Raw genomic sequence first — 24,737 nt, 5'->3', positions numbered from 1 at the left:
ATGGTGGACCTGCTGATACTCGAACAGGCTGCATGGTTGTCAGATTTACTGGGTTTCCCCCAGATCTATGACATCAGAATGAAAGATGTTGGACCTTATGATACTAGCCCAGCCCTGCATGGATCCCAGGTCGCTTCTGCTAAGTACAAAATCCAAATTTTCGGACCCGAGACTATTAGTCCAGGCTACATGATTTCCATGTCTTTATTGCCAAGTTTAGCCTGCTGTTCTAAGTTTAAAATGTAAATTCAGATAGTGGGCTTTCCCTACTCCTATGATATCAAGGACCACTTACGCTAACTGTGGAATACTGTCCTAAGTTTAAAATGATACGAAATTCAACAATCCACTTGTGCTAAGTTTAAATACGCTCATCCTATGAACAATTTGCCCCACACCAGTTCACAGCCCCCTTCTACGTCTACATCTACATCCATACTCCGCGAGCCACCTGACGGTGTGTGGCGGAGGGTACCTTGAGTACTTCTATCGGTTCTCCCTTCTATTCCAGTCTCGTATTGTTCGTGGAAAGAAGGATTGTCGGTATGCCTCAGTGTGGGCTCTAATTTCTCTGATTTTATCCTCATGGTCTCTTCGCGAGATAACGTAGGAGGGAGCAATATACTGCTTGACTCCTCGGTGAAGGTATGTTCTCGAAACTTCAACAAAAGCCCGTACCGAGCTACTGAGCATCTCTCCTGCAGATTCTTCCACTGGAGTTTATCTATCATCTCCGTAACGCTTTCGCGATTACTAAATGATCCTGTAACGAAGCGCGCTGCTCTCCGTTGGATCTTCTCTATCTCTTCTATCAAACCTATCTGGTACGGATCCCACACTGCTGAGCAGTATTCAAGCAGTGGGCGAACAAGTGTACTGTAACCTACTTCCTTTGTTTTCGGATTGCATTTCCTTAGGATTCTTCCAATGAATCTCAGTCTGGCATCTGCTTTACCGACGATCAACTTTATATGATCATTCCATTTTAAATCACTCCTAATGCGTACTCCCAGATAATTTATGGAATTAACTGCTTCCAGTTGCTGACCTTCTATATTATAGCTAAACGATAAGGGATCTTTCTTTCTATGTATTCGCAGCACACTACACTTGTCTACATTGAGATTCAATTGCCATTCCCTGCACCATGCGTCAATTCGTTGCAGATCCTCTTGCATTTCAGTACAATTTTCCATTGTTATAACCTCTCGATATACCACAGCATCATCCGCAAAAAGCCTCAGTGAACTTCCGATGTCATCCACACGGTCATTTATGTATATTGTGAATAGCAACGGTCCTACGACACTCCCCTGCGGCAGTGGGACAGGATAGGAACAAATACATATTTATTTAAACAAATGCCACACCAGAGACAGCCCCACTTCAACCGCCTACTACACTGCTGAAGGCAGCTCAGCCACTCCTGTCTATAGATAGACCCTCACCAAAATTTGGAATCCAAGCTCCCACATGTCCTCTGTTAAAAACTGTGGAATATTCAAAATTCAAGACATTCGAACTAGCGCCATTGTTCTCTCTTTTTTGCTACCGTCTGCACCACCTCTACGTCCCCTGTAGACAATGGGCACTGAATCTCAAGTTTAGAACCAAAGAGCCCAATTGTCATAAGTTGAAAATTGTGGGAAATTCAAAAATCGAAGATAGCAGCTCGAATTTCCGCCACTATTATGTTATTGGTCGTGGCAATTCATTCATCCCTGTCACCCCTGTGACATGTCAGAACCCTTGTAATCTAAGTTAAAATGGTGGAAAAGTTAGAAAATATAAGAAGCACACTTATGCTTCAGCCCATATTGAAATACGCTGGGAAACTCAGCATGGTCATAAGCTTCAAACGTGTTGGTTGTGCAATAGCTCACGCGTCACAACACCACCACCCCCCATTACTGTATTTATATATGATGGTAAATTCAAAAGTCCCATATGAACACTCGTCCCCTGCTGGTAACTGGTGCAATGGCCCTGCAATCTAAAGGTTCAGGTACTACATTTTTAAAATTCGACACAAAAAATTAATGTCTGAGGTGGGTGGTAACTATTAAACTAGCACAAACAGTCTTGTCAGAGCCAGCCGCCAGTTCTGACCAAACATGGAAATACTGTATGCGCTCCCTCCATATATCCACCAAATTTGAGAGTGAAACATGTTTGTACTAAGCAAGAAGAATAAATGCGAGCATCGAAAACTTGGTAAATACATGTGATGTAAGTTGATGTAAGGATTCACTTGTTATGAAGTCTGTATCCTAGTTATGTGCAGCATTTTGAGATGAAAAATTATCAGCAGTGCTATCGGCAAGAACCCAGCACCACCTAGCGGTCTAAATCCGGAGCTTACGGCCTGGAGAACCAGCGGTGAGCTAACAATAACTGACACTGTATGACGCCATGAGTCAGTGTGGTTGGGACCTTGCGTCACAGTGACCAGACCATACTAATCGATATAGCTGGGGCTTTTGACAACCTGTGGTGGCAGTCCCTCTTCGCCAGGTTATGGGAAATGAGGCCATCAGCTTCCCTCTACAATAGACTCCTTGACTACTGCAGAAGCAGAGTGGTGGAATGGAGGGCTTGTACACAAAGGTTGTCAAGAGAATAACAAAGGGATGTCGACAGGGCTCGATCTGCGGACCAATATTTTGGGATACCGCAATCGAGCCGTTACTGAACACCCTGGACAGTGACTGTAGGGGAAGAGGTGTGGTGGTGTACACAGATGACCTGCTTGTAGTGGGATCAGCCAATTCGAGAGCAGCATTACAGACATAAGGCACGCAAGTGCTTCAGAAAATTAACAACTGGTGCAAAGAAAATAAATTAAAAATAGCACCCAACAAAACTGTATATTTACTGCTCAGAGCAACCCTAAAGAGGAGTGCGCTTCTAAAATTGGACAAAACAAGCATACAGAGGAAGCAAGCCACACGTTATCTAGGACTGCACTGCATCTTGACGAAAAACAAACTTCCGTCTATCATAAAAAAAATTGACAATTGACAAAGCCTCCAAAATTAATGGACAAACTAGCAAAACTCATTACACGTTACCTATTAAGACAATACGGACCTACCACATTGCGGTATTTGAATGCATCACATGCTTCGCCACAAGTGCTTGGGCTCACAGACTGAACATACACACTAACAAGACAATTTCAAGACGATGTCAACGTAGTGTACTGAGAATGAGCGGAGCCTTCAACACCACGTCACTAGAGGCACTTTGCGTTGGGATGGGGACCTGCCCTGTAGTCATAACAATACGTTATAGAGCTGCACTTTACTAGCTTAAGAGGGACAGGCTTGATAAAGTCACCGAAATTACGGGAACCAACATTATAAACAAAACACAAATGAAACAACGGCGGATTCAGACATGGCAGGAGAGTAGGATGCATCAAACAAGGGTCGCTGAGTACACTCTTTCTTTCCTGACATAAGCGAAAGATTACAGCTGAAACATGTCGATCCAAGCCACGCGATGGCTCATTTCTGGACAGGCCATGGGCAGTACTTAGTACACTTGAACTGCATGGGACTCACTAACTATGAAATATTCATTTGTGGAGAAACTGGGACACCAGGACATGTCACACTGCTATACAACACGCTAGCACTGGTGAGACCTGTACAGAACGGCAGTGTCATCGCCAGAATAATGTGTAACCCTGATGATTGGAACACAATAAATACAGGAGCCTATATTGTATCGAAGAACAATACAAGCACCAAAACCCATAAGGAAGGATGCGAATACAAGCACAAACAACACAACAAACCACATAGGAGGACACGAGCATGACCACAGATTCCGGAACTGAGGAACGAACCAACACACTAAGTGAACATGACTCAGAAGGGATCAACACATAAGGGACCCATACCAACAACACATGACCCTGCATGCCATAGCCAGTCACAAGCAACACAACAGGCAGTAATAACCATAAAACAAACAGCGACACCACATACAAAGACTCTAGCGATAATGTAACGTCACCTGGAAGGAGCAGGCTCGAAGAACTCTTATTCCGAGGCTCCTCCTCCCCAACGACACGTTGCATATTGTTTAAAGTATACTGCACCAAGCAGTAATGTATTATTCGTCTTATTATGTGTAGACAGAAGAATATTCTCTTCTCTATTTAAAGATACAATCAATGAATTTTATATATCAAATGTATTTTCTGTATAAAGTACGTATAAAACTAAAAATGTAATGTATTAAGTTATTTAAGGAATAATGCATTCAAGTAAGAATGAACTACGTTCTATTTCTACTAACAAATTTACAATCATAAGTGTTTTCCTCATGTAAAGCTAAAATTCATCTATTCCATGTATCAAATGCTCAATCAGTATTTAATCTGTATAATACCAGCTGTATGTATCTAAGGTATCACATAGAAAATAACGCAATTATCAACAATAAGACAAACAAACAACTGCTGAATATCATGAAGTATCCTGACTTGCAACACTCCCAGTAATATATCAATACACACAAACACAATAAACATATATAAGCACAAACCATTTCAGATGAGTTGGAGGTTCTACTGAGACCTTCTCACCTGAAATAGGTAGAAATAGGCTATTGTCAACCAACAAGCTACGAGGCCTGTCTAAAAAAAAATATTTCTAATACCTGATGAGGTTGGGACCCTAATCCCCTTCAAAGTAGGCCCCTTGTTCTTGCACACACTTAGCCCATCGATCTTTCCAAGGCCGGAAACACCTCTGGAAGTCTTCTTTTGGAATGGTGTTCAGCTTCGTCATCGTGTTTCGCATTATCCCTTCTCTACTCTGAAACCAGGATCCTTTCAGTGGCATCTTCAATTTTGGAAACAACGAGAAGTCGCAAGGAGCCGTGTGTGGAGAGTAAGTAGGTTGGCGAACTGCTGTAATTCCCTGTTTGGCCAAGAAATTTTGGATCAAGTGAGATGACTGTGCAGGGGTGTTGTCGTGATGCAATTGCCGGTTTTTCACCGTCTACATACCTGGTCTTTTGAGCCGAACTGCGTCATGGAGTCGCCGGATAACATCTTGATAGTACTGCTTTTCACTGTTTGTCCTTCCGGTGCGTATTGGTGATGCACAATTCCATGGACATCAAAGAAGACAGTCAGCGTCACCTTGATTTCGCTTCGCACCTTTCTTTGGCCTTGGAGACTCGGTATGCTTCCATTACGACGACTGTCTTTTTGTTTCTGGATCGTACCCGTACACCCATGACTCATCTCCAGTTATCACGGTGTTCAGAAACCCAGGATCAGTGTTGGTGGTGTCAAGAAGGTCCTGTGCAACGTCAAAACGGAGGTCTTTTTTTTCAGCGACAACAACTTGGGAACGAATTTCACAGCAACTCGTTGATGTTCAAATCATCACGGAAAATTGCATGTGCAGAATCTTTACTCACTCCAACTTCTTGGGCAATCTCCCGCACGGTCAAACGGCGATCTGCCATCACCAAATTTTGCACCCTCTTAACAACAGCTGCACTCCGAGCAGTTTCGGGCCTGCCAGAATGCTGGTCACTCACAGCTGATGTGCGGCCATTTTTGAATCGGTTCAACCACTCCTTCATTTGTGTTACACCCGTCGCATCTTCTCCAAACACCTGCTGAGTCTTACGAATTGTTTCGCTTTGAGAATCACCAAGCTTTTGACAAAATTTGATGCAGTATCTTTGCTTAACATGTTCAGTCATCTTGAGAGAATCGGTAATGCGACGAACACGTTGTGTAGCACCTCACTCAGCGACCTACAGGCAGCGACTGACGCGCTGGAAGGTGGGGACAAAACTCACGCAGCCACATAAAGGTGTCTTCTTTACTGTGTACAGTGGCGCCGCGCTATCGTCTCTATGTTACGCGGGAAAATCAAAGGTCGGATACTTTTTAGACAGACCTCGTACTTAGACTATATTACACATCCAAACTTCCCTCTACGCACTGCAACTTAGTTTCACCACACTCGTTGATTACATTTTTATTATATTTCTTTAAAATTTGCATTATATAAATTATATTCCCATCAACTAGGTAGAGACAAATTATATAGAACCACTTTAACAATTGTTAATCATCGAATTTTCTGTAATCTTAGAGAAATTTTTATATATTATGTTCGTTATATTATTTAAAAAAAACATTAACAACTGTATACCAAGTAGATTGTAATAAGAAGTCCTCGCTGTTAGATTTAGAAGCGTCGGACCCACCTTACATTTCAAGGTGGAGGGCTACTCTGTACCGTTAATGAAATAAATAAACAGACCAGACGAGGTACGCCAGCCATCCCAATTCACATCACAGTTCGTTAGGAGGACCTGCTGGCTGGCGGTCTGTATGCACATACTCCATGGTGTTCTTGGCTATGCGAATGTATACACCCCTTAAGATGTCTGGACATTCTGCTGGTGTTTATAGTTAATTACCTAAGAGTGTATAGTAGCTATGATTCCAGTAACATTCGAAAGGAGAAAAAGTTTGTTAATGTTTTAGCAATTAAACTTCTTAGAAAAATGCCTAAAAATAAAAAAAAGTCTGATGTCCAATACAACAGTTTCTACATCTAAAGCCATTTAAATATAATGTGATGGACTTAACAGCAAGGGCCAAAACAAGACATTGAGGCAATACAGAGACAGGCAGAAATTTTCATAAAAGATTATGGAGACAATTTAGAGAACCAAAATATGCGAAAGACTGCAGAACGGTTTACCTCCGTTCTCTAGCTCCATTTGCGAGTAGACAGGAAAGAGAATGACAAGCAGCAGTACGAGGTAGTATCCGCTACATGCCATACGATTGCTTGAGAAGTACGCGTATGTATGTAGATGCGATTTGAAATGAGATGGAAACGTAAAATAAGTATTTCGATGATTTAGCATTAATCGAACGAATTTAGAGATAGAGTACTAGGTTTTACCCATATGAAAACGTATAAGAGATGCTCTAAGAACTCAAATGGGTCCTATGAAACTGTTAGCAGATGACATAGCTGTATATAGTGATATGTTGTATTCAGAAACCTGTAGTGGCACAGAGACGGACATACATTAGACAACTAGTCAGAGCACTTTAAGAAGACAACTAAGTCGGTTGCAGAAATATTGCGAGCAAATTGGAATCATTTATTGGTTCAAATGGCTCTGAGCACTATTGGACTCAACATCTGAGGTCATCAGTCCCCTAGAACGTAGAACTACTTAAACCTAACTAACCTAAGGACATCACACACGTCCATACCCGAGGCAGGATTCGAACCTGCGACCGTAGCAGTCACGCGGTTCCGAACTGAAGTGCCTAGAACCACATGGCCACCGCGGCCGGCGGAATCATTTATGCAAATGGAAGACGTATAATCAGAAAACCACGCCAGGAAAAGACCAGGAATCTCATCGTTCTTATCGTTATGGCGAACACTTGTCAAAAGAGAAAAAAAGGGGATTGAAACTACCTGTGGGGATACAAAGAGGCCGCGCGGGATTAGCCGAGCGGTCTATGGCGTTACAGTCATGGACTGTGCGGCTGGTCCCGGCGGAGGTTCGAGTCCTCCCTCGGGCATGGATGTGTGTGTTTGTCCTTAGGATAATTTAGGTTAAGTAATGTCTAAACGTAGGAACTGATGACGTTAGCAGTTAAGTCCCATAAGATTTCACACACATTTGAACACACACACACACACACACACACACATATATATATATATATATATATATATATATATATATATAAGGAGGAACTAAATGTTTAGGGGAGTGGTTGGGAGTAATATGATAATTTCGCATGTTTAGTGGTGCTTCATCTCAGCTACACTGTGTTTATATATATTTTGTTGTTGATTTTCCTTTTCAGACGAAATCAGTGAATGTACTTCTAAATCCTCGAATTTTGTGTCATACCTGATTCCCTACCACTGAACCTACACCATGAAGTGCCAAATGTATTCAGTCAGTTTTAATCTATGCAACGACGCCTGTCAACAACCAAATCACAGAACATTTTCAACTGTGAGTTGTTAAATAATTATGCGTTTTCTGCTGTACAGAGAACCTCAGGAGTTTCCATAGAATTTGTAAATCATTCCTAACAAATGCTGGTATGATTCCTCCACCAAAAACACTGCACTGTGCGTGGTGATTTAGGAGTGTCAGCAATTGAGAATGACAGTGAAGTTGTGCAACATTCCAGACCTTTAGAGGTATGTGGCATCACATGCTTACACGTTTTCTGTAAACTGCAAGTGCAGACCTGACGTCCAATAGCGTCACAAATGTGTTCAGACCAGGCGAATTTGACGACTAAGAGATCAATATGGGTGTTCAATAAATCACTGTAGCATAACTTGAGCTGTGTACCACAGACAATTATCCTACCAAAAGATATAATTTACAAATTGATGCGTAGATAAGGATGAAAGAAAGATATTACCTGTAGAAGTGAATCAAAATATCCAAAATAAAATGGACACACACACAGTATAGTGCGTACAGAATGTGTTTGGAAAGTAACGCATGAGACACTTTCCGGACGCGACTATTCATCGCAAAGCGGTCGGATTTGTTGGGGACGGCAAAGTTTTGCATGAAGCTCAACAAGACGCCCAATGCGTCACTGTAAACTTTTGAGTGCTTCAGGAAGTGTTTGGGGTTGATTGCCTTACCAGATCGCAGTTGAACAGATGACACAAGATATACAGAGAAGGTCGGGAGGAGGTCGCCAGTGTGGCCCAGACAGGACACCCCTCAACATTGCAGATAGACCCCCATGACACTCATGTTCACCAGTTTCTGAATTCAGACCGTGACTGAGTGTTCACTTGATGTCGGAATTATAGGACTTGCCGAAAACGATTCTTCATAAGATTTATGTGGAAGATTCGTCTGCCCGCATCTCGTGGTCGTGCGGTAGCGTTCTCGCTTCCCACGCCCGGGTTCCCGGGTTCGATTCCCGGTGGGGTCAGGGATTTTCTCTGCCTCGTGATGGCTGGGTGTTGTGTGATGTCCTTAGGTTAGTTAGGTTTAAGTAGTTCTAAGTTCTAGGGAACTGATGACCATAGATGTTAAGTCCCATAGTGCTCAGAGCCATTTGAACCATTTTTTGAAGATTCGTCTAAAATTTGTACCCAGAGTTTTGGCCAATGTGCAAAAGCATCACCGAGCGGATGTGTCTGAAGAACTCGAGTAGTTATGTGACGATGATACCAATTTTTTGGACAAAATAATCACTGGGGATGTGTCTCAGGTCGTAGAGTACAATCTGGAGTCAAAGAGGCAGGGTGTAGAATGGCACATGACATCATTGTCATGCCAGCAGGTGACTTACATGGGCAAGCCTGAGGTGAATTTCATGCATATTGTTTTTTTATGCAAATGGGATAGTGCACTATGAGTTCGGATCGCTTTGCTAGACTTTCAGTTTTACAAGGAAGTGCTCCAGAGACTGAATCACGGGGTTAACCGCATCTCAAAGGAGTTCCTCACTTCCTGGAAATTACACCATGACAACATCCCTGCTGTCACTTGACCTCGATCGGTGTGACAACAGTGCCACAGCTGCCCTACAGTCCCGACCTGCCCCCAGCGGACTTTTTTATTTGTTTCCTCGGCAAAAAGGGACCTCAGAGGAACGCATCTCAAGTCGATGGACAACAAAAAAGTTACTTTAATGGCTTTCTTCAATATCATTCCGACTGAGGAGTTCCAAAAAGGTGATGATTCATGGAAACCGCGCTGAGAAAAATGCGTTGATACGGAAGGGGCATACTTCGAAGAATTTTAAGTCGTTGATCCTATCCAACCAACACATTTTTAAAAAACGCTGTGCATTACTATCTGGACAAATTCTATACATGTAGACAGTTAGGTTAGAAATTTATGAAATTATATTGTTTCTCCTCTGTAATTGCAGTGGTTATGCATAGTTTCATGTACAGAAATCTCAGAATTACTGTATTATATCAAAATTTGCTGATTACAAGCCTATAACAACACACTTACAAGGGGAGGCCGCCAATTGTGAAATTCAGGTTCAATTCATACTGCACATAATAAAAGCTCATGGCCAGAGGTGTAATGTGACAAAGCACCAAGATGCACTTCTCAGCCGTTGTCGAGAAAATCGACAGTTAAAATAAACCGTTGCGGTGAAATACTCTACGATTACTAATTTTCTACAGCGTCGTGGCGCAGCGGTAAGCGCTCGGGTTCGTAATCCAAAGGTCGCCGGTTCGAATCTCGCGCCATGCAACTTTTTCTTTTAGTATTTGTTTTTTGTAATTCAAATATATATATATATATAAACTGGCGACTTCGAACATCATTATGTTTTCCCCAAACAAAGTTGTATTTCACAAATGTTATTAATTGTCTTCATAATGTTAACCAGGTATAATTAACGGAAGACGTAGAAACGATATTCCGAAACGAATACGTATAGCGTAAGTCAAACGTTCGAATTAGAATAGAAACCCCACGAACACAAATTTGCTGTGGCAGGTATGAAATATAAACTCCGTTACTCGCTCGTTACACTTGAAGGACAGATGTTGAATGGGCCGAAACGAGCCGCCGCATAACAGCGTAGTTGCCTGCTAACTTCGAAAGAAGGTAGATGCGGTCCCTAGCGCAACTTATAATATCGTCGAAAATCAGTGCGGACGTGAGAGCTTTGGTACACCCTGTTAAACAAACGGAAAAATGGAGGCGGTACAATTGGAGATATGTATATATTTGAATTACAAAAAACTAATAATAAAAAAATTTTGCATGGCGCGAGATTCGATCCGGCGACCTTGGGATTACGAACCCGAGCGCTTACCGCTGCGCCACGACGCTGTAGAAAACTATTAATCGTAGAGAGTATTTCACCGCAACGGTTTCATTTAACTGTCGATTTTCTCGACAACGGCTGAGAAGTGCATCTTGGTGCTTTGCCACATTACACCTCTGGCCATGAGCTTTTATTATGCGCAGTATGAATCGAATCTGAATTTCACAATTGGCGGCCTCCCCTTGTTAGTGTCACTTGCATTTAGCTTGTATGTTGCAAAGAATAATACCACAGTCATTGGTGCACTACGCAATGCTAGCAGCTTCACAAATAGTGCATATGTTTGAGGTAATGGAAACTGAAAGTCTGGAAACAATTCTGTATCCTGCATCAGGAACCTTGTTACAAAACAGTTGTGTGTACTATTCCAACGTATCAGGTGCCGCATCAGGAAGTATGTCAGTGTGCTAAGTTGATTTTTACTTTAGTGTATCTGGAAGCCATTGTGCTGAGGTAGAAGAAAATGGAAACAGTGAAAATACACAACCACACAGTGAATAATAACAATAACAATAATAAATACTGAGATGGATGTATAGTTACATTTTACTGTATGAGCCTGTTTTTTATTCTGTGTGAGGGCTGTGGGCCTCTGAGACGCTTCATGGTCGTCAGCCTTTTACTAGGATGTATTGAGCATTTCTGCTGAGCTCTCCAGAGGAGTGGGTGATACAGAGAAGTGCTGAGGGTAGGTGACTGCGGCACCATGGTAACTGGAGCAACTACATTGACAGAAAAAAATCGCAACGCATAATAATAATTAATGCAGAGTAATGAAATTTAGGGAATACATTTATCTGGGTACTGTGATTAACATTGTAAGATCATAAATTAATGCAAGCACAAGATAAGCCATTGCAAATGTGAAATGCTGGTACATTAATAACTGATGTAACCGCCAGAATGCTGAGTGCAGACATGCAAATCTGCATGCATTTTGTTGTGTAGGTGCCAGATATCAGTTAGTAGGGTGTAGTTCCATACTGGTGGTGGATGACGCTGGAGTTGTCGTCCGATGATGTCACATATCAGTTTGATTGGAGACAGATCTGGCGATCAAGCAAGGCCAAGACATCATGTCAACAGCGTCCCAGGGCTCTCAAGTAGTCTACACTTATGGCTCGATGGTTGATGGTCACGTTGGCTTTGCTTATACCCACACAGGACATATTGAACAGCGCTCCTTGCCAGATGGCTGCAGTGTTTCCACTGCATAGCTGGTGGCGATATCCATTGATCTTGAGCATATCCATTCCTGCTCCGATGAGCCCTCCTTGTCTGTAGTGACTCCTTTAAAGGCTTACAAGGTATTGACCAGTGCTACCCTCGTCATACTTTGGTAGCGACCATCCTTGGAGTCAGTCTATGCCCTGGAACGGTCTGGTCGTTCAGTGGTGTTTGTCTGGGCCCCGAGATACGTCGAAATCCCAGGAAATGAGCTTGCTGACAGACTACCCAAACAGGCTAGTCGGAAACCGCATCTGGAGATATTACGCCCCAAGGTTTTTGGGATATAGCATACGGAATAGCATAATCTAGGTATGCCCAAAGGAGACTACGAATGTGTATAAGTCCCCCATGTCAGCCTTTCGCCGGGACTCTGTGGTCCTCTGCCGGCTCCACATTGGCCACACTTGGCTGATCCAAGGCTATCTACATCTACATACATACTCCGCAATCCACCATACGGTGCGTGGCGGAGGGTACCTCGTACCATAACTAGCATCTTCTCTCCCTGTTCCACTCCCAAACAGAACGAGGGAAAAATGACTGCCTATATGCCTCTGTACGAGCCCTAATCTCTCTTATCTTATCTTTGTGGTCTTTCCGCGAAATATAAGTTGGCGGCAGTAAAATTGTACTGCAGCCAGCCTTAAATGCTGGTTCTCTAAATTTTCTCAGTAGCGATTCACGAAAAGAACGCCTCCTTTCCTCCAGAGATTCCCACCCGAGTTCCTGAAGAATTTCCGTAACACTCGCGTGATGGTCAAACCTACCAGTAACAAATTTAGCAGCCCGCATCTGAATTGCTTCTATGTCCTCCCTCAATCCAACCTGATAGGGATCCCAAACGCTCGAGCAGTACTCAAGAATAGGTCGTATTAGTGTTTTATAAGCGGTCTCCTTTACAGATAAACCACATCTTCCCAAAATTCTACCAATGAACCGAAGACGACTATCCGCCTTCCCCACAACTGTCATTACATGCTTGGCCCACTTAATATCGCTCTGCAATGTTACGCCCAGATATTCAATCGACGTGACTGTGTCAAGCGCTACACTACTAATGGAGTATTCATACATAACGGGATTCTTTTTCCTATTCATCTGCATTAATTTACATTTATCTATATTTAGAGTTAGCTGCCACTCTTTAACCAATCACAAATCCTGTCCAAGTCATCTTGTATCCTCCTACAGTCACTCAACGATGACACCTTCCCGTACACCACAGCATCATCAGCAAACAGCCGCACATTGCTATCCAACCTATCCAAAAGATCATTTATGTAGATAGAAAACAACAGCGGACCTACCACACTTCCATTGGGGCACTCCAGATGATACCCTCACCTCCGATGAACACTCACGATCGAGGACAACGTACTGGATTCTATTACTTAAGAAGTCTTCGAGCCACTCACATATCTGGGAACCAATCCCATATGCTCGTACTTAGTTAGGAGTCTGCAGTGGGGCACCGAGTCAAACGCTTTCCGGAAGTCAAGGAATATGGCATCCGTCTGATACCCTTCATCCACGGTTCGCAAGATATCATGTGAAAAAAGGGCGAGCTGCGTTTCGCAGGAGCGATGCTTTCTAAAGCCGAGCCGATGCATGGACAGCAACTTCTCTGTCTCAAGGAAATTCATTATATTCGAACTGAGAATATTTTCGAGAATCCTGCAACAAACCGATGTTAAGGATATTGGTCTGTAATTTTGAGGATCCGTCCTTCTACCCTTCTTATGTACAGGCGTCACCTGTGCTTTTTTCCAGTTGCTCGGGACTTTACCTTGGGAAAGAGATTCGCGATAAATGCAAGCTAAGTAAGGAGCCAATGCAGTAGAGTACTCTCTGTAAAACCGAATTGCAATCCCATCAGGACCTGGCGATTTATTTATTTTCAACCCATTCAGCTGCTTTACAACCCCAGGGATGTCTATCACTATGTCCTCGATACGTGAATCTGTACGAGACTCAAACGGCGGTATGTTTGTACGATCTTCCTGCGTGAAAGATTTCTCAATTGCTAAATTTAAAATTTTAGCTTTCGTTTTGCTGTTTTCCGTTGCCAGGCCAGACTGATCAGTGAGTGACTGGATGGAAGCCTTCGACCCGCTTACCGATTTTACGTAAGACCATAATTTCCTTGGGTTTTCAGCAAGATCTTTTGCTAAGGTATGACGGTGGTAGTGGTTGTATGCTTCGCGCATCGCTATTTTTACAGCAGCACGAATCTCTACTAATTTTTGCCTGTCCTCATTCTCCCAATCTTTCTTGTACCGCGAGTGCAACTGTCTTTGCTTCCTGAACATTCTCCGAATTGCGCTGTTAAACCACGGTGGGTCTTTTCGGTCCGTAACCCATTTTTTCGGCACATACTTCTCCAATGCGTGACTTACAATGTGTTTAAAATTTGGCCATAATTCTTCCACGTCCATCGTACCGGAAGTAAATGAAGTCGATTCATTTACTAAGTGGGATGCTAACAACTGCTTATCTGCTCTTTCTAGTAAGAATACTCTCCTAGCCTTCTTGACCGACTTTTTAACTTTCGTAACCATAGTCGTAATGATAACACCATGATCACTAATCCCTGTCTCAACACTGACACCGTCGATGAGGTCTGGTCTGTTCGTGGCTACCAGATCTAAAATATATCCATTACGCGTTGGCTGTCGATTTAGCTGCTCAAGACAGTTTTCGGATAATGAGTTCAAAAGCAATTCACACGTCAGCTTGTCTGTACCACCTGTAATGAATCCATAGACATCGCAGTCTATACTAGGTAGGTTGAAGTCGCCTCCGACTAATATAGCATGATTCGGGTACTTCTGCGATACAGAGTGTAGACTCCCTTTGAATGATTCTAGAACTGTCACGATGGAACCTGGTGGCCGATAATAACACCCAACAATTAACTTTATTTTTCCTAGCCCTCTTAAACGTGTCCAGATAACTTCACAATCACACTCTACTTCGACCTCAGTAGACACAATATTTTTGTCAACTACAATGAGGACACCACCTCCTACGGTGTCTAATCTGTCTTTCCGATACACGTTCCAACCCTCACTAAATATTTCAGAACTTCCTATCTCAGGGTTCAGCCAGGTCTCAGTCCCGAGAATAATTTGCGCCCCACACGCTATCTCCTCCATCATGATGACCCACAGCAGTGTCGGTGCGGCGGCCGGTTGACGGTGGCCCACTGTCCTGCTTTAGTTGCCCCGTGACGGAATTTTCTGTTACTTGACTCATTACCATTAGTTATAGCTGACAACGCCTTGTCAGCTGATTTATTTTTATGTTTTATATGTGAGAGGGTTTTTTTTATCGTTCCCTCTAAGATTTAGTGCATGTCCTTTGTCCATCTGTGTTCTCTGCCCTAGAGCTTTTAGGCTAGAGGTTTTAATGTGTTGCAGAGTAGCTGGCTTGTCCTGTTTTATTCTTGTGATCGGTTAGCAGCGATCGTATCCTCCACTGTTTTAATTCCGTCTACCTATTTCTTGCGTCTCTCTGTGGTTTTCTTGTCTTATTTTGTACATTGTAGTGTTTGTTGCCCTCCTGTCGTTCATGTTAGTTCATGTGGTTTTCCTTTTCGCCAGTTTTTGTGCGATAAGTCTTGTTCGTTTTATTCCTTCCCTCGTGGACTTGTTTTATAGAAACAATGAATCAATGATGAAGCAGTTTGGTCCCTTGCCCCCCCCCCCCCCTTAAACCAACCAACCAACCATCACGTCAAAACTCTGTAGAGCATGTTGGGTTATGACAGCATTATGTGGTCGAGCGTTATGCAGTTGGAAAACATCTCCTGAAATGCTATTCATGAAATGTAGTAGTACAGGTGGAATCACCAGACTGATATACAAATTTGCAGTCAGGCTGCATGGGATAACCACGAAAGTGATACTGGTGTTATACAAAATCGCACCCCAGACCATAGCTCCACATGTAGGTCCAGTGTTTCTAGCACGCAGACAAGTTGGTTGCATGGCCTCCACTATCCTTCCAACCATCACATGGCCATCACTGGCACTGGGGTACGCCACTGAAGTCGCAAATTGGCGGTGGTTTGGGTCAAATGGTTCAAATGGCTCTGAGCACTATGGGACTCAACTTCTGAGGTCATTAGTCCCCTAGAACTTAGAACTAGTTAAACCTAACTAACCTAAGGACATCACAAACATCCATGCCCGAGGCAGGATTCGAACCTGCGACCGTAGCGGTCTTGCGGTTCCAGACTGCAGCGCCTTTAACCGCATGGCCACTTCGGCCGGCCGGTTTGGGTCAGTGGAACACATATTACAGGGTGTCTGGCAAGGAGCTGTCCTTGAAGTAACGAAGTTGTAACAGTAAGTTGTGCCCTTATGGTGCGAACTGCTGCTCAAATTGCTGCTGCATATGCATTAGGATCCCCAGAGCCACATGTCAAACACAGTGGCCTTCCCTCTCAGTAGTGCCATGTGGCCATCTGGGGCACAGTTCTTTTTGGGACCATACATTTTCGTGACCATCACTGCCAGCAGTCATGTACAGTGGCTACATTCCTGCCAAGCCTTTTTGCAGTACCACAGAAGGGACATCCAGATTCTTGTAGAATTATTATATGACCTCCATCAAACAAGTGAGGTGTTGATAATGGTGTCTTTATCGCCTTAAAGTCGTTCTACATCTACGTGATTACTCTGCTATTCACAATAAAGTGCCTGGCACAGGGTTCAATGAACCACCTTCAAGCTGTCTCTCTGCCATTCCCCTCTCGAACGGCACGCGGGAGAAACGAGCACTTAAATTTTTCTGTGGAAGCTCCCTGATTTCTTTACTTACGCCAACACACCACGTCCAATCTCAAAGGTAACTAGGGCTCATATGTATTTAAATCGAGCCTGATTTGCATCTTCATAGTGGCGATACTAATGCCTCTCTTATGGGGTGCCCACATCTCGTGGTCGTGCGGTAGCGTTCTCGCTTCCCACGCACGGGTTCCCGGGTTCGATTCCCGGCGGGGTCAGGGATTTTCTCTGCCTCGTGATGGCTGGGTGTTGTGTGATGTCCTTAGGTTAGTTAGGTTTAAGTAGTTCTAAGTTCTAGGGGACTGATGACCATAGATGTTAAGTCCCATAGTGCTCAGAGCCATTTGAACCATTTTTCTTATGCGGCTGGCGTGAAATTTGAATAGACATCATCTTTCAGATGTGGAGACACGCCACCAACTTTTGTTTATTCACACGAGACCTTCTTGGTGTTACGATTTTTTTCCTATTAGTGTGTTTTGAGCTGGCAATGTAGCAGGCTTCACACATATAACCCAATTCTGTCACCCTGGATTTTTTTCAGAGAGCTGGGAAAAACCTAGGAAATCTGACAACCACGCAGGCTGTGCCAGCTACGAAATGTTTGTGGACTATAAATACATCCCACAATCACTACAATGCATTAAGCAAGGAAAAAATCCAGTTCGATATGACAGTGTGGGAGCTAAGAGTTCGTTAGTGACATCACTGACCACTTGTGAAAGCAGTGACGCTGAGCTTAACATCAGTGAGATCAGTATGTGAGTCATACAGAAATTGTCCAGACCTGTCTTGGGGGTCTGTTGTCTGTCTTACAGCACTCACATAACTCTGCAACTTGCGAATGCTCAGCGAATATTGATGTGACACACCAATGTCATGGGTAATTAGTTAAAATATTTGCTGTAATATGGTGATGGATAGCGTAATTTGCAAAGGATTTGTTGTGACTTGAGTCACTTTATTAGAGTTTAACCATAACATGGGCATTTTGTTACAATTTTGCTGTCATATGAGCCAATTAGTTACAATTTTCCTGTAACATGAGCCAATTAGTCACAGTTTTGCAATTTGTTACTGTTTCATTTTATAATACCCAAGGAACTGTCAAACAAGCAGCAGTAGCGACTACCAGCAGTGAGAAACTGTACTAGAAAACTCTCTCTGATATTCCCTTCCACGACCCTAGATACACATATTGATAATAATCCATGTTGAACCTTTTCATAGGTAAAGCAATAAAATTTCATAAATTTGTAGTAAAATTCGCTGTATGTATGCACTATTCCGTGAATATCCATTTCGTTTTGGATAGTTGGATTCTCTCCTATAACCAATATCTCTCTTCTACCCTTATGCGCGCAGCCATGTCTTTCGGCAGGATAACTGTCAGTGGTGCAAGGCTCATTTCATACTGTTCTAGTTTGACGAGAACACACGTTCATTTCTCAGCCATCAAATTCGTCCGATCTGAAAACAACTGTGACGCTATAGAACACTAGCTCTCCACTGAAATTTACGGTAATTGTGTAAACATGTGATGCCACATATTACTGGAAATCTAGGAGAATTCACTGCAACATCTCTCCACAGACATCTTGGATCTGTTGAGACTTCTAAGCCGCCATGTGAAGCACAGTGTCACTGTTGAAGGTATCACGCAAGCATTCGTGGGAAAAGATTTATAGTTTTTGGAAAACTCCAAAGACACAATAGGACAATTAACTCATGCACATCTTCGGTCATGCTTCCAAGTGGGTCTACTACACCGCCATTTATTATTGATTGCAAACGGCCGGCCGGGGTGGCCGAGCGGTTCTAGGCGCTACAGTCTGGAATCGCGCGACCGCTACGGTCGCAGGTTCGAATCCTGCCTCGGGCATGGATGTGTGTGATGTCTTTAGGTTAGTTAGGTTTAAGTAGTTCTAAGTTCTAGGGGACTGATAACCTTAGAAGTTAAGTCCCATAGTGCTCAGAGCCATTTGAACCATTTGATTGCAAACGTGTGACAATTATACTCAGAAATTCTAAAGGTACACCAGCAGCTAACTAGACAAACACAGTGTAGTTGAGATGAACTACCACTAAACACAAGAAATTCTTATTTCCAGCTAACCCCCTAAATATTTAGTTCTTCCTCACTTCTCCATACCTGAATCCCCCACCTTTCCTTTTCTGTTTCGCTAGTGTGTTCACAGTGATGATATGAAAAATAAAAGATGTGATTTGTAACATTTCCAGGCGTGACTGAATGAACATAAATTACGTAATTTCTGTACAAACGATTCCATTTTGCTCACAGTATTTCGACAACTGACTTCGTCATCTTCTTGTAGTGCTCAAACCAGTTGTCTTAGGAGTCTTCGTCTCTATGCCACTGGAAGATTCTGAAGATGCCACCTCCTTTTATACAACGATGTCTCCTGCTAACAGTTTTATAAAGCTGCAGATGTATCCCTTCATTTTCAACTTCCACATTTGAGTTCTTAGAGCCTTCTTTTACGCTTTCATGTGGATGTGTTGACCTGTTATGATCCCAGTACCCTATTTCAAAATTCGTTCGATAAATGGAATCATATCTACTTGATAACAACACCAAATCCGTGGATGAGTACTCAATAATTTATGGTATTGATTGTGCCGTGGCGCCGTTGGGTTAGTTGACTGTTCTGTCTGGCGCCACTGGCTTAGGTGTAGTATCGACTGTCCCTCTTGTGCAGAGCGAAGATACCGTAGTACTTCACCGGGGTCAGCGTTGACTACAAGCATCAAGCCGAAATCCCGTCGGCTGGTTGGCAACATTCGTGTCGGACGACCACTCGTGGCCTGGCTGCCCTCTTCTGCCTGGCTTTCATCGGAACCACTCCGTAACCGTTGTGACGCACCGTGGATCCATGGAACTGCTTGCTGATAAAGGGGTGTAACATTCTGTAATTCTCGTGGTGATCTGTGTCATTGTCTACCTGCCCTCCTTATTATTTTCTGGTTTGTACCCGACCCTCAGAGTTTTACTCGGTCGGCTCTTTGGTCGTAAATATAGGCCGCAGTATTGTACTAAGACACTAGTTATCGTTTGAAAATTTGTCTTGCTATTATATTGCCTTTCCTTTTCGGTTTGTACCCGAACATTCATGTTCTAATGAATCAGCTTCTGGTCGTAAATACAGCCGGAACAATTGTACTAAGGCACAGGTTGCCATTAAACAAAAGAGGGACCTTCTGGTTAGATTTAGATGTTAACCGGTTCAATTCTTTGATTGTATTTGCATTTCTCAGTCAATAGTTATAATCTGAACAACCTGTTGTACTAAGCTGTTCGTTGCTGTGTTTGAAAGACTGGGTCATTACTGGTGTATTTTAGCTGGATCTTGTGGTTCCACCAAGTGAGTTATCTTCTAGTAAGTGCTCACAAGTAATGTTTCAAGACGTTCTTTCAGAGCTGTCCTAATAACTGACAATCAGTTTAACTTTGAAAATATTAACAGCCAACTGTCACCAGGGCTTTTGTCAAAATAAAATTGTCAGAAGGGACGGGTTGGCACCCAGTCGCACCTTGGTTGCCGATTGAAATTAAGAGGTTGCTTGCTTTGAAGTGAGCCTTATCGTTGTCATATTGTTTCCCATTCTGTTTAACCTTTGATTCCCGGCGGGGTCAGGGATTTTCTCTGCCTCGTGATGACTGGGTGTTGTGTGATGTCCTTAGGTTAGTTAGGTTTAAGTAGTTCTAAGTTCTAGGGGACTGATGACCATAGATGTTAAGTCCCATAGTGCTCAGAGCCATTTGAACCATTTTTGTTTAACCTTTGAGCACAGGTGCGCATCTTAATCTAGAACCTTTCGACATGCAGCTTTTAAATTAAAAGTTAAGTCATCTGTTCTGAGTAACTGAATCACTCTTGTCATCAATGGTGCTTATGTAGTTTTCGTGTGTTGCAGAAGGGCATTTAATAAGACAGACTGCGCCGGGGTGGCCGAGCGGTTCTAGGCGCTACAGTCTTGATCCGCGCGACTGCTACGGTCGCACGTTCGAATCCTGCCTCGGGCATGGATGTGTGTGATGTCCTTAGGTTAGTTAGGTTTAAGTAGTTCTAAGTTCTAGGGGACTGATGACCTCAGAAGTTAAGTCCCATAGTGCTCAGAGCCATTTGAACCATTTTTTGAATAAGACAGACTGTGTGCAGCGCGGTAGTAAACACCGCTGTTTCACCCGATAACGGACGGGCTGCAGGTTCGGCCGTCTTGTAATCATCGTCATACTATCTGCTGTTTTGCAATACAGCACTTCAGATTTCTTTTGCAAAACCTTATTCAACTTAAGGTTTAAGGTCAAAAGTATTTTGGAAATTTGTTCATTTTGCTAAAGAAAATGTTTTGGTTATAGGTTGTTAAATAAACGCGTTGTGTGAAAAGGAAGTTATATTGGTGGGTCCTCCCTTCCACGTTTTCCTTAATTCCAGTAAGTACCATGTATCATTGACTTTTCTTTACAGATGCACCATCCTTTCGCTGAATCCTCAAAAGAAATATGTCGTCCATTCACCTTGACTACTGCTCAGTTTACGTTTCCATCTCATTTCAATTCACGTCTACATACATAGGTGTACTCCTCAAGCATTCATACGGTATACAATGAGGAGTACCCTGTACACTGCTGGTCATTCCCTTTCCTCTTCCACTCGCAAATGGGGCGATGGGGCGACGGGGCGGCAGTAAACCGTTCTGCAATCTTATGAGAATGTAGGATCTCTGAACTTTCTCAATAATCTTTCGTAAAAAGAATGTTTGCCTGCCTCTCATTTGCTTCGATGTCTTCTTCTGTCTTTTCCATAAAGTTCATCACATGATATTTAAATGGCATTACACGTAGAAACCGTTGTATTGGAGGTTACATTTTTATCATTTCTAGGCTTTTTCTAATAACTTTCATTGCAAAAACATTATGTTATGAACCTCTTCTTTGTCCCCGTAGTCGGAGCTGAATCGCTTTCCGGCCAAATGTTCTTATAACCTAAGGAACAGGTGATAGTCACTGGACGCCAAGTCATGACTGTAGGGTGGGTGGGTAATCATGTTCCACTGAAACTGTTGCAGGAGAGCAACGGTTTGCCGAGAGATGTGTGGGTGAGCGTTGTCATGGAAAATGTGTACGCCCTTGCTCAACATTCCTCTTCTCCGGTTCTGAATTGCCCGTTTGAGTTTTTTCAGAGGCTCGCAGTACCTGTCAGCGTTAATTGTGGCCCCAGCGATTCAGCTCCGACGACAAGGTGAAAGAAGAGGTTCATAACTTTCTGAACAGCATGGCGGCGAGCTGGTATGACATGGGCATACAAAAACTGCCACAGCGTCTACAAAAATGCATCGACAGAAATGGTGATTATATCGAAAAATAGCTAAATTTTCAAGCTGTAAACTGATGTAAACCGTTGTAGAAATAAACAGGTCTATGTACTTCTATAAAAAAATAGGAGACCTTACTTTTGGGATTACCCTCGTATACAGGATGGTCCATTGATAGTGACTGGGCAAAATATCTCACGAAATAAGCATCAAACGAAAAAACTACAAAGAACGGAACTCGGCTAGCTTGATTTTTTAATAGAAACCCCCATTTTTTATTACATATTTTTGTAGTACGTAGCATGAACGTTTTAGTTGGACTACGTTTTCCGCTTTGTGATAGATGGCGCTGTGATAGTCACAAACGAAGTACGAGGTCTCATTAACATTCCGCCAGTGCGGACGGTATTTGCTTCGTGATATATTACTCGTGTTGGTTGGTTGGTTGGTTGGTTTCGGGGAAGGAGACCAGACAGCGAGGTCATCGGTCTCATCGAATTAGGGAAGGATGAGGAAGGAATTCGGCCGTGCCCTTTCAGAGGAACCATCCCGGCATTTGCCTGGAGTGATTTAGGGAAATCACGGAAAACCCTAATCAGGATGGCCGGACGCGGGATTGAACCGTCGTCCTCCCGAATGCGAGTCCAGTGTCTAACCACTGCGCCACCTCGCTCGGTATTACTCGTGTTAAAATGGACAGTTTACCAATTGCGGGAAAGGTCGATATCGAGTTGATGTATGGCTATTGTGATCAAAATGCCAAAAGGGCGTGTGCTATGTTTGCTGCTCGGTATCCTGGACGACATCATCCATGTGTACGGACCATTCGCCGGATAGTTACATTATTTAAGGAAACAGGAAGTGTTCAGCCACGTGTGAAACGTCAACCACGACCTGCAACAAATGATGATGCCCAAGTAGGTGTTTTAGCTGCTGTCGTGGCTAATCCGCACATCAGTAGCAGACAAATTGTGCGAGATTCGTGAATCTCAAAAACTTCGGTGTTGAGAATGCTACAGCAACATCGATTGCACCCGTACCATATTTCTATGCACCAGGAATTTCATGGCGACGACTTTGAACGTCGTGTACAGTTCTGCCACTGAGCACAAGAGAAATTACGGGACTATCTGACATGTTTTTTGCACGCGTTCTATTTAGTGACGAAGCGTCATTCACCAACAGCGGTGACGTAAACCGGCATAATATGCACTATTGGGCAACCGAAAATCCACGATGGCTGGGAACATCGGCGAACTTGGTGGGTTAATGTATGGTGCGGCATTATGGGAGGAAGGATAATTGGCCCCCATTTTATCGATGGCAATCTAAATGGTGCTATGTATGCTGATTTCCTACATAATGTTCTACCGATGTTACTACAAGATGTTTCAGTGCATGACAGTATGGCGATGTACTTCCAACATGATTGATGTCCGGCACGTAGCTCGCGTGCGGTTGAAGCGGTACTGAATAGCATATTTCACGACAGGTGGATTGGTCGTCGAAGCACCATACCATGGCCCGCACGTTCACCGGATCTGACGTCCCCGGATTTATTTCTGTGGGGAAAGTTGAACGATATTTGCTATCGTGATCCACCGACAACGCCTGACAACATGCGTCAGCGCATTGTCAATACATGTGCGAACATTACGGAAGACGAACTACTCGCTGTTGTGAGGGATGTCGTCACACGTATTGCCAAATGCATTGAGGTTGACGGACATAATTTTGAGCATTTATTGCATTAATGTGGTATTTACAGGTAATCACGCTGTAACAGCATGCATTCTCAGAAATGATAAGTTCACAAAGGTACATCTATCACATTGGAACAACCGAATAAAATGTTCAAACGTACCTACGTTCTGTATTTTAATTTAAAAACCTACCTGTTACCAAGTGTTTGTCTAAAATTATGAGCGATATGTTTGTGACTATTACAGCGCCATCTATCACAAAGCGAAAAAAGTGGTCGAACTAAAACATTCATGTTTCTTTACGTACTACACGAATGTGTAAGAAAAAATGGGGATTCCTATTTTAAAAAACGCAGCAGTTGACATCCGTTTGACCTATGGCAGCGCCATCTAGCGGGCCAACCATAGCGCCATCTGGTTTCCCCCTTCAAGCTAGACAAGTTTCGTTCTTTGTAGTTTTTTCATTTGACGCTTATTTCGCGAGATATTTGGCCCGGTGACGATCAATGGACCACCCTGTATATACCATCTTTTGTTCATTGGCTTTTCTGCCTTCTTTTTTGATCCGGTAGTGCAACAATCTGTTCTACCTTAGTATTTTCCGAATTTTGTTATTAAAGCATTCTTAATCCACTTGCTACGTACATAATTCTTCAAGAGCGATTTACAATCAGGTTAAAATGGTTCAAATGGCTCTGAGTACTATGGAACTTAACATCTGAGGCCATCAGTCCCATAGAACTACTTAAACCTAACTAATCTAAGGCCATCAGACACAGCCATGCCAGAGGCAGGATTCGAACCTGCGACCGTAGC

Source organism: Schistocerca nitens, chromosome 6 (assembly GCF_023898315.1).
Source record: "Schistocerca nitens isolate TAMUIC-IGC-003100 chromosome 6, iqSchNite1.1, whole genome shotgun sequence".
Classification (NCBI taxonomy): domain Eukaryota; kingdom Metazoa; phylum Arthropoda; class Insecta; order Orthoptera; family Acrididae; genus Schistocerca; species Schistocerca nitens.
Note: the sequence above shows the minus strand (reverse complement) of the source record.